This window comes from Falco naumanni, chromosome Z (assembly GCF_017639655.2).
Source record: "Falco naumanni isolate bFalNau1 chromosome Z, bFalNau1.pat, whole genome shotgun sequence".
NCBI lineage: Eukaryota > Metazoa > Chordata > Aves > Falconiformes > Falconidae > Falco > Falco naumanni.
In genome coordinates, this window is record NC_054080.1 from 85,378,747 (window position 1) to 85,390,780 (window position 12,034).

The 12,034-nt window shown below is 40.1% G+C and overlaps 1 protein-coding gene across 12 annotated transcripts in view; it reads right to left on the reverse strand.

The window, feature by feature from the left end:
• The window catches only part of TCF4 (transcription factor 4), a 239,941-nt gene that overhangs the window by 223,652 nt on the left and 4,255 nt on the right, over positions 1-12,034 (reverse strand). The gene's annotated exons all lie outside the window — the stretch shown is intronic.

Consider the following 12,034-nt stretch of genomic DNA (forward strand, 5'->3'; position numbering starts at 1 on the left):
AGCAAAAGAATATGATTCTACAAATATTAACAAAAAAGAAAAGCAATTCCAGAGAGTACACAGTGCTCGTGAGCCCTTGCAAGCGCACTGCAAAGGGCTGCTCAGTGCAAGGGGCTCCGTCCCACCCCTGCAGAGCCCACCAGAGCTTCATTTTTTCCAGCAGTGGAGACAGGACTGAGCTGAATAAGAGGAAACAACTTTATATTAAAAAGAATAAAGCTGCTTCTTCTATAATCCTGCACTTTCTATTTAAGCTCTTTCTATTTTGGATTAAGAAAATAACAACTCTCCATTAGGCCGGGCATTAGGCATTGCCCTGTTTACAAACACATTACAATTTTGCCCAATAGCAGAGCCAGAGGCTTTTTATTATTTTATTTTTACACTTCAGAATACATTAGAAAACAGCTAGGTATATATATTTTAAAGTTTAAGATATCATACTTTCGGTATATAAGTGTCATCATGTCCTTGTAGTCAGATACCATGGGTTCAATGGCCACATACAACACTTGGGCATTTACAGGCAGTAGGACTCCAGAAGCATGAAAATGCAAATAATTATCACCTAATCTGTTAAATTTGGGCTTAGAGAGGTTTCATGTGTTTCCTCCATTCCTATTCCTTCACTTCTAAATTTTAAACAGATAACATCTTCTGCACCCTAAGCAAGGAAACGTTGGAATTAAAGGGGACAATTGTAAATCAGAGGCTTGTTACTGTACTAGGCAGATGTGGATGGCCATGCAGTCCAGTGATATTTTTTTTCCTGGACACAGGAGAACCATGATTTTTGGATGGGGTCTCACCACTGCCCCACATCACACTCACAGTGCAATGGCAGAGCTCTCTACCCTGGATCTATACTGCAAAAAGACTAAATCTTGCCCCACAGTGCTCAGATAATGAAGGTTTAATGAACTGCAGTGTTTTTCCTGTCCTACAGAGCTTGCGTTCACAAGTCCAAGAAAAGAATAAAAACAAGTCAGTAAAGGGGAAGAAACAGAGAAAATGAGATGACAAACATCTGGACAAAGCTGAGACCCATGGAAAGGTAAGAAGTCACCATGCTGATGATACAGTACTACTGAAATGACCTAGACTGGACTGAATTCCCAACAGAGGTTCAAAAAGAAATAAAACATGGATCATTATACATGGGGGTTTGTTTTGGGGGTTTTTTGGGGGGTTGTTAGTTTTTTGGGTTTGGGGGTTTTTTTAATCATTTGACAATGTTCTTGTGCTTCAGCTAAACTGGGTTTGTGGTTAGAAAGAAAATGACAATTTACTGCCAATAATTTTACTGTTAAGGATTTATGCCACAGCCAGGGAACCAGGAACTCCCGTGGAAAGGGCATCTCCCAAACAAAGCACACGACAGAGAGCCTGCGCGCTGACAAAAGCTGTCCTGAGTTGTATGTTTACTTTCTGATAATTGGTAATTTTGCCATGTTAACTTCCTAATTGGATATCAACACATTCTCAGTGTCTGTTGTACGCTTCAGTCACAGGCAGGGAGATGTGAAGCATCAGTATTTCACACTGACCAAGCCGCTTAGTCAAATCTTGACATGAGCACGAACCTGAAGCACTCTCACCCCTACGTTGCCACTGGTGCCAATTAATCGCTTCAGTTTTAAAAGACAGAGATAAAAGAAAAAAATATGGAATATAAATGAGAAAATTAGGAGAGAGGAAAAAGATAATGTCCATTAGTTAATAAGCTAGTTCATAAATTAAATGCTCTGATTTGTGGTGTTTACAAAATATCCAATTTTAGGAACATGAATTTTCCTCTGTTTATACAACAAGACACAGTATTTCCTAAGTAAGTAAATCTTTCCAAAGAGCATAAAATCAACAAAGTTGATTAGACACAGAAAACAAAAGTTAAGCAATGCATTTGCTAACAGCTCTGATCCTGCAGAATAAAGCATTATCTAGTGTCTAATCAGGACTTAACACACAATTTTTTCCCGAAGGACTGTAATGGACAAAATACTGTTAAATAAAGTTGGCTTAGGAGAGTCCAGATTAGCACAAAGAACACAAGTGGTTCCGAACAATATGAGTTTAAGGCAAGCCCTAACCAACTGCTCTGGCAACAGACAGCAACTAGTAGCTGACACCAGTTAGTCACAGCACGGGAAGATCAATCCGTAAGGTCCAACTAGAAAAGCTGCATCAGCGGTATAGGAGCAAAACGAAAGCGTGCCTGGCAGGTTACAGTCACATCAGGAACCACAGAACGCATAATTTATTTATATTTATGAGATCAGGAAAAAGTATTTTCCAAATCTTTGCTTCCATTTCTCCTACAAGCCTCCACCGCACACATTCAGACACTACAGAAAGAAGTATCCTAGCTCTGAAAAATAAAATAACGCTTCAGAGTTGGGTGCAGTCACAACACAGAATCTGGTACCACTTCTCGTGGAGAGGACATTCCCACCCTCAGGCTGACTACACAATATTCATTGCAAAGGAGCAGATCTCAGAAAGGCTACGCCAGAATGTTTATCTACATTTCAGGGAGATGTGATTTATGCTATATGAAATGCCATGTGAAGGAGGCTTTGCAGTATTGTTAAGTCTTGAGAGCCCAAATCATCTCCCCTGTGCACAGCCCAAGCGAAACAGTTAATCCTGGAGAAGCGGTGGGGGCAAAGAGGTGGATCCTCCTGCAGACACAGCAGGGTGAGCTTTGGGGTGAACCCAGGACTCACTATGATGGTCTCACAGCTGCAAAACTTAATCAAGCTATTAGGCCACTTTCATTCCTTTCAGGAGGTCTGACGGTGAATCTGCCTTATCACAAATGCAGTAGTCTCATCCCTGGCCTTCTCTCAAAATATCTGCAGCATCTGAACAGTTACAAGGCCTAATGGACACAGTCGCTGAAGGATAAGGAGCATTTATTCCTGACGCAACGCACCTTGAGCAGCATGGCACTAAATACTTACTCTGCATTTCAGGATCAGCTGCTATGTGTAGTCCCTGTAATTAAGTACACAGATCTATAAGGAGCTAAAAATAATTTAATAGCTATTTCTTTATTATAACTGTACACACAAACTTCACTGCTGTCACTTCTCCCTTTAATGAGAATCCCCTCAAAGATAAGGAAAATATAGAAACCTATGCTATACTCTGCAAAACTGCCAGCAAAGATGCACCATGCTCACAGGCACTCCTGCATCATGTTACCATATGACAGTCCACCCAAACAGCCTTGTGGTACTGAATGACAGAGAGGTGATGCCACAGCCTCATCCCTGCATGGCTTTGTTTCTAAAATACTGAAGAAACTCTTTTGTGTAGTTTCACCGGACACTGCTATTTCAGCCTATCCTCTTGTCAGATCTCACACTAATTTCAAATAGGAACTGCGCCAAAGGAACAGCATCAGATCTTCGTAAGAATTAGGCAAGAGAAGAGTCACAGGAAAGGAGCACTGCACACCGTATAGTTGGGGGAATTTATTTGGGTTTGTTGTATTTCTGAAACAACTTGCTTCCAAGCTGGAAGTCTACATGCCAGCCTTCACCCCAGTTTGAATGCTTACAGCCAAGTCACAAACTTATCAGAAAGGTTTGTAATGGAAATGCTGACAGACCCTTAAGTTTAGTGGCACTGGCAGGTGCTCCAATACAAGGACATAATTCAATCAAGCTTTTGGCTGACGTCACGAGGCACAAAACAACTCAAACGCTTTATGAACAGTACCAGAACCCCTGAGATTCAATTACAGTCTTGATATTCGATCAGGAGTCATACTTAGCTGTTTTTAATATAACAAAACCTTTGTACCAGTTATTTATCAAATAGGTTGATCGTATTTAAATGTACAGTCAGAGGAAAAAGTGCATCGTACCGTGTGAACCTGATAATCCCAAACCTTCAGAAACAAGACAGGCTTTTATTCAAGAAAAACAGCACCAGGGGACAGTCTAATTTTTATATACTACAGAGCAAAAAGAACCGAATCCCTCTTTTCTTAGGGAGTACAGACATGCCTAAGAATTAACTCTGTGATTTTCATTTTTTTGTATTTTTCAACCCCTAACCTGGCGGAGGTACTGATCACATAGTGAATATAATATGCAATAGGGGTTTAGTTTTGTTTTGTTCTGTGGTGTTGTTTTTTTTTTAAATAAACTTTGCTGGAACCCACAGAAACAGCTCAAGCGGCTGAAGGCATCTGCTTAAATGGTAAGAATCCAAAGGTAAAATCTCCCGTTTGAAGCCTCTCTAGTTCTGCACTCGCGTAAATGAAGCGCCAACCAAGGAAGAATCCCTCCTGCATCAGGCCTGAGACACCTTCTGCAGCTCGCCACACACACCCACAATGAAGCAGGGTGCCATACACCCACACCCCCCATGACAACGCAGCGGGCCAAGGGTGGCACTGGCAATAGGAAGCATGTCAAAGGGCAGGAAGGGACGGAGCTGCTGGGATGGCTGCCACGGCATGCCAGCTCACAGGCAAGGGATGACAGCCTGCCATTGCTCACAGAGCCCGAAGAAAGAGCACCTTTGCCTCTTCCAGCAGCCAGAGAGCACAGGAGCCTCAGCTTCTCTGTCCCTGCCTCCTGCACCCAACACTGGCACCCATGCCAGGGCCATCAGTGTCCACTTCTGCAGTACAGACTGACACGCCAACGCGGATTTCCTGAGCAAAGGAAATGAATCCCAGACGCCAGCCCCACTGAAGCCAGCTGAAAACGCGAGATAGTGTTCAGCAAGGACTGAGCAGCTATGGAACATGCAAGTGCAGTGCCCGGGCACCTCTCCCCAGTACCCTGCTGAGACAGTGGAGCAGAAGGCACCACCAAGTGCCAGATATATCATCTTAATCTCGGAAGCCTTTTCACCAGGTGAAAAGAAAATCATTATATTCAACAAATCAAGTCTTTGAGGATTAGACAAATTCCACAAGAGGACTCCGCAAATACAGCATGTATGTGAAGTGCTGTTTCCAAAACAGATCAATACCCAGCACAGACAACAATAGATTGCAGCTATGTATTGTCATTACTACCAATAGTAGTCTTGAAAGACATCGTTAAATGGTGACTGTCACAATAGCTCTTACACGAACAATGCTGTTACTGTACCTTCATGCGAAGTACTTTCTTACTGCTCTGAAATCCACCAAGATAAACCCATTGTTAAATGCACCTGGTTGTTTGGTATGCAGATTGACTGCACTAGTGTTTACCTTGGTAGAAAGAGTAAATATGCCAACCTTCCTCAATACTTTTCCTATTTCTGTAACTTTGTTAAGAAAAGAAATTACCTAACAGCCTTTGAAAACATTAGAAAAATTATATAAGAATTTGGTCATCTCCACCTCTCCACTTTGCCAAAAAGCACCAGGCAGAAAGCTTTCACTGCAAACAGGTTAAGGAAGCAAATTTTGCAGGCTAGTGTTACAAGACCACAGATTTGTGCCCAAGCACAAACCCCAAAGTCACAGGTTTGAAGACCTTTGAACGGCACAAATGGTAAGAGGCAGATTTCGGCATTTGGACTAGATCCCATGAGGCGCACGATACCTCCCAGACGACAAAAAAAAGTGGAGGCCCCTCAACATCCCATCGCCTCAGAGTGACAGGCAGCATCAGCTGTGTGAAGGCAGACGAGGAAATCTGGTAGTGACTTCTACTTAGCGGTTAATAGGACAGAATAAATAACACCAAATTAAATTATTCAAGGGACTAGTTTTAACTATTGTTATTCCTCCTGTCTTCTGAGGTGCAAGAGGAACTCTATGGACTATCTACAGACACTGGCAGATGGTACATACTATTACATGTGTATAAATTTTATATGCCTACACCTTCAGCAGGACATGTAAAACATTCCCAGGCTATGCCGGCTCTTCTCTCTGATGACCACATGGTGAGCTTACTTGTACTAGAAATTTGTCTGAGCAATGACAGTGTGATCTGGCTGGGGGGATCTGTCTCACCTAGCCTTTAACAGCCAGAACGCAGCAAGCTATGCTTCGGCAAATGGCTAAGTCCTTTGGCAGAGAATAGGCATCGCCAGAAAATGAGTCACAGTGCTGACCTGAAACGCCTTGGGGCAATCTCTCCTCTGCCAGCTCTGAGAAGCCCTAGGAGATATAGGCACCTGACATTCACATGGGTTGCATTTCATAAGCTTCAAAACAATAGGCTGCCTCCGATTCAGGAGCAAAACAAAAAAATAATAATTTCCACTTCTTGAAATTTAATTCCTATCCCTTTTTAGTTCTGATTTGATTATGTCAACCACCCTGGCACTGTTTGTCTCAGAAAATTTTGGTAAAAGATCTTAAAACCATTACAAACACATACCCTGTTCCTTATTAAACAATTGCAGATCTGTTATCTTGGCTTATGGCAACTGATATAAATAACATCATGATATCAAACACTGAAAACCACAGGCCTGGGGCCACCAAGGTTCTACTCTTTTCTTGGGCCTTGCAAAGACACAAATTTCCAGATACAAGATGTAGTTTACCATTAGAAGTAAATGTTTTCTCTGTAAAGCTTACAAAATGACTTTGTTTATCATAGCAGAAGAAGGAAAAAAAAAGGGGGGGGGAATAATTTCAGTCTCAAAACAAAACTGTTTATATGACAGCTTTTAGCGCTCCGTGATTCTGTGCATTTAAGAGAGATTCAAGCAATTAACAGCATAAACTTTCATTACACAGTTCTATTATATATGTTCATGTGACGTAGTTGTTCATCTGTTATTTAAGTGATTTCCTCATTACAACAGTACGGTCAAGATATTTGCTGACCTTGTCAAAAAATGTCAAGCAGTTTATTCGCAACGTTCCTGGGATCCCAAAGTGTGTGCTCGAATCCTTTTACTTACTAGGTAAGTAAAAAATCAAAGCAGTTCCGGAATTCAGTAATGGTTTAAATCATGAAGCCGGGGGGTGGGGTGTGTGTGTATGAGAAATAATAAATTAAATCACATATTCTTCCTGCAGGAGCCAAAAAATAAGTGTAAGTGGTGAAAGATTAAAATTTGCGTGACCTGGTATTCACAAGATACACAGGCTGACAATTTTTTGTGCCTATTTAATGTTTCTTGGGAATTCAGTCAATGGAAGCTGCATTTGCCTATGACAAAAATCATATGAATTTGGGAGTGGCATGAGTACAAACCTAATGGGTAGAAGCCAAATTGTACCTCACATGGTCCCAAATACTTTTTTTTTCCGGCATCCCTTACTGAACACTTTAGACAAGCTTTGCACTCCTACTTAATTCCAAGTCAGACTTAAGTTCATTGGTTTAACAGATACACTTTGTTCACAGATACCTCCTATCCACTGAATAATCAGAAACATTATTTCTGTTACTGCTAAATTTGGCAATGGCAAGCACAAAGGTCTCCTCCAAGTGACATTTGGCTGGAACTGGCCCCCAAGCATTTCAGTCTTTCAGACAGCTAATGTGTATGGGTTTGAATTATTAAATATATTGACAAGGTAGACACTCAATGATTATGACAAAAAGTATTTTAAAGAAAAGCTACAAATATCCAACAGGCATGACTGAACTGTTTCAGATACAATTCACTTAGATCAGATCCAATGCAACCTCTTTGCAGAGTATTTGTTTCGAGCCTCTTCCATTTAATGAGGCTAGTTTTCCTCCAACATCAGAAATCAAGAAGATTCATGTCCCCCCATCTTTTTTTTTTCTCTCTCTCTTCTTTTTTTTTTTTTTTTTTTTAAATTACAAAGATAGGACATTAGCTTCCAGATTTAAATATATGTGAGTGATTGTAGGTGGCTGTGTCTCCAGAATGTCCTCTGCAGGATACGCTCAGTTTGCCACTGCAAGCAAGATACAAACTCAGAAGTAACCTCTCTTCTTTGTAACTAAATATGTAGCTCCTCCAAGTATGCACTACGGTGTCTCAGGCCAATTCAAATACCATAGCGTGGGTCTTTTTCTGCCCCCACAATACTCTCTTTAATAGGACTTGGAGGGGAGGAGGATCGAATGCTTCACAAGTAAACATAGCTGGAAGGATGGGAGGTAACTAGCATTCTTCTTCTTCTTAATCATAATTACGAAACATTAGGGATGAAAAATATGGAAGCAGTTGCCTTTGTGTATCTATGTAGCTAAAGCCTCAAGTATTTTTCAACAGGCAAAACAAGAGAGGAGTATTACAAAGCACAGCCACCGGCCAGCAGCGGCAGAGCTGGACCGGGTGAGGGGCCGGAGGCTCTGGGGCTCAGAGGTGCTGTGCCCTGCACACCAGCATGCTGGAGACCTGGAATGCCGCCTGGCACATGGAGGAATGTGGTGCAACACGCAAGCAAAGCCAACACCTAAATTCAACCATAATTTTCTCTGTTTTCTGGCATATACCACTAGAAAGGCAGACTACCTATATGTTGACATATAGCACTAGAAATGCAGCCACCTCTGTTACTGCAATAGTTATTATGTACCTACTAAACTCCTTTCCCTTCATTACTAAAAGTACTTTTCTGACCCACAGGCTTAAAATTTCTCATGTATTATTCCCCCCTCCCCTGCCTTATGAATGGCAATTCTGCATTATAACCCCCAAAATAAATCCCATTCTTCCAAAATCCTCCCTGGTAAAGGGTGCATTCTTCCCTAGCACACACACGCACTATTCCTACTAACGGGACCTGTGCATGTACCCTGAGGTGTGCCTAACCTGGGCAGCCACCACAACATTTTGGAGGTGAAAAATTTAATTCAGTTTTTCTGAGGGTCAACCAGTAGTAGCAGAATGAGGCACCTTTCCCAGAAGGCCACACTCCAAAAATGAGCTGTACTTCGAAAAGTGTATTTGGTTATAATTTACTCACAAACACATCCAACCTTTAAAAAAAAAAAAAAAAGAAGACTTCAAAATCAAGCTGAATTTGTGATTCCCTAGTTAAAGATGTATTAATTTGTAATCACTGTAACTCGAATGCAGGACAAGCCCTAATCAAACTATTGGTAAAATTAAAAGCAAGCCTTTAAATCCTTTAAACTGACTTCACTTTATTCAGTGACGTCTGTGCTACCAAAGATTTTAGGGGCTTTTTTTGTGTGTGCAATAGAATGGCCAATCGTAAGAATTCAATTATTCTACTGCTACTCACACCAACACAATATTCAAACATATACATAGCTGGCAATCTATAACAGATGCTTGAAAACTTAAGTAAAGTTAAATACTTAAAATAGAAGAAGCAGAAATTGAACATAAACAGGAAGATGTGGGCTCTGATTATCAGTTCGAAAACTGAAATATGCCAAATGTGACAGATCTAGCAAATTCTTTAGCACCACAATTGTTGAAAAAACCCATTCCCAAAATTGAGCACCAGCGACCATCATCTTCCCTTTGTTTTACAATGGCTTGCACTCGGATTACAACAGATGCTTTTACTGCAGAAGGTAAGGTACACTATTCAGAAAATTTTAGAAGATCCGGGAAAATTAATTTTATATTGGCAACTGTCCTAAAAAAAGGGGGGAAGGAGGAAAAGAGGAAAAAAAATACCACCACCACCCCACTTCATTCTAATGGATGTGTACTGCTCAATTTAAGTAACAGGTATTACATCACTTTACAAATACAATATAAATTTGAGGTAACTCCAGGGGAGTTTTCTTAAAAATAATTTCAGTCTTCACCAATTCTCCCTGTTAAGGTCTAAACCAGCATGGCTGAACTGTTTTAGTGCTCTCTGCTGAACACCTGCAAACATCAAACAAAAACTCCTGGTCCTTTACTGGGTTGACAAAAGCCTTTCATGTGAAAAATGCTCCATGGGAATGTCACGGCTGTGGCTCAGGTTACATTCCTTTCTCCCTTGCAGCCCTCACCATTTCTTAACATGGTAAGAAGCCATGTTTGTGAAATTAAAGATTAAAAGGAAACATGGCTTTACTTTATTTTCATTCACACATTACAAATCACAATAGAGCATCATATATTAGATGAGTAAAAAGCTATTAAGATGACTTTAAGCATGAAATATTACCACACTTCCTAAAGTACAGTCAGTTTCACTTCACTGCTTGGGATTACTTTTCTTTGGGGTCTTTTTTTTTCTTTTTCCTCCCCCCTATAAAAGAAGTTTCGGGTTAATGCAGAGCAATGACATCTGTGGTTCCCCATCTCAGTAAATATAATTTTTAAAAGAGGACCATTAAAAGAAGGTCAGCTCAAACTTCAGAAAGGCATCTGTCCAGGAGGAAGAACAGGCTGCATTCAGATCACTAAAATTCCGTATTATCAATATGTATAGTTAGAACAATAAACTGTGTTCATATGTTATTAATGGAGTTTTCTATAACTATATGGAAGGTTTAAAGATAACATCTCTTACAGCAGTTGTCTGGGAGCTATCATATCAAATCTGAATTTCTCAAGTCCTGTCTCATTACACCACCACACACCAAATATTCTTAAGGAGCAAGACTATGGCAAACTGCTAGCTGGCCAGCAAGAGCACAGGGAAACAATAGCCACGCTTCTCCTTCACGCAGCTGTGTCTTCAGGCCACATATCCACCCTCTCACCGAGTATCAGTGAGGGGCAATTCACCAGTGCCTAGATTTTGACAACTTTTCTGAAATCACTGATCACTCACTACCAAACTCCCTGTCTGATAACCAAACAACAGATATTCATACAGTAAATTCAAAGTGGTTTTCCCTTAGAAGAGCATACCCTGTGCTGCATGCCTTTGTGCAAACGAACTACCAACATACACTCTATGTTCCTTTATCAAGCAGGGTACTTCAGCCTGCATCATCAGAGACTGGTGTATGCAAGCATTTACATGTTGTTACAGTGTGGGAGAGTTCAGGTGTTATTTTAAATGGTCTGTATCTTAATATTACTAACTTGCTTCAGCTCATTAAATTATCTGTATGTTTAAACGACGCGTCAAAGTTACTTTCATGCTTTCAGATTTAGAGACAATAAAAAACAATATAACCCCTTGATTTCACTCACTGTTCAGATTTGCTACCCTGTGGTATTTCTGATGAAAATGACTTCATAGATGAGGTTTACAATGCATTTATTAAATATAACTATCTAGTCAATTGCTGTTAGACCAAGTGTTAGTTGCTGCATTGACTGGTATATAAGCATGATAAATTGAATTGTCTGGCAAACACTCTTTGCTTCTCTCCAGTGAAAACAAAAACAGTGAATATTATGTATTCAGTTAAATCAGTTACTAAAATAATGTAATTCAGAAAATGACCAAAAATAGGATTAAAATCATTCGCTTGTGAGATACAAGACAAATTATGTTTACAAAGTTATTCAAACCTAACACTAAAATTCTCCAAGTCACTATATTCATAATATAGCCAAATTAGTGAAGATATAACAGTAGCATGTTATTATTTTGAAAGTCTGAATAAAATGCACAAAACGAGCGCTTAATAATTGTAGGTGGCATTTGATCTAGTGTCTTAAAAACGTTTATTAAAGACTACCTTCAAATTAGGAAGTGCTTCCTTGGAAATAAAAAGTTAATTGACATACTAGTGCATTTAATAAAAATGGCCATACTGAATACACAGAAGAGGCTCCTTTAATTGAGTACAAACTGCAAATACCAGGCATGAAACTATATGCAATGACGTGTTTGTATCTAGATATCCACTGGCAGTTTGCAGTGAAGACTTGTCCAAATTTACCATCTGATTTAGAACAGTACTCCATGTGTAACAATACTACGTACAGTGTGTTGGTATGTGTAATTGCCTGCACTTTTAAAACACTGCAACTCTCTACCTGGAGATGTATTTGTGTTCTGTCCAAAACACCACATCCGCAAGGCAGGGAACCCTCTTAAACGAACTTAATAGAAGAGTAAGGAAATTTCAAATGCGTAAGTATCTTTGCTCGTTTTACTTCTAATTTGTCAGGCATATAAAAGCCTCTATATAAAACTTCAGTTGCCAGACAATTATTGTACACATATGTTCTACCGCAAAGAGCTCTGATATTTCTTTTG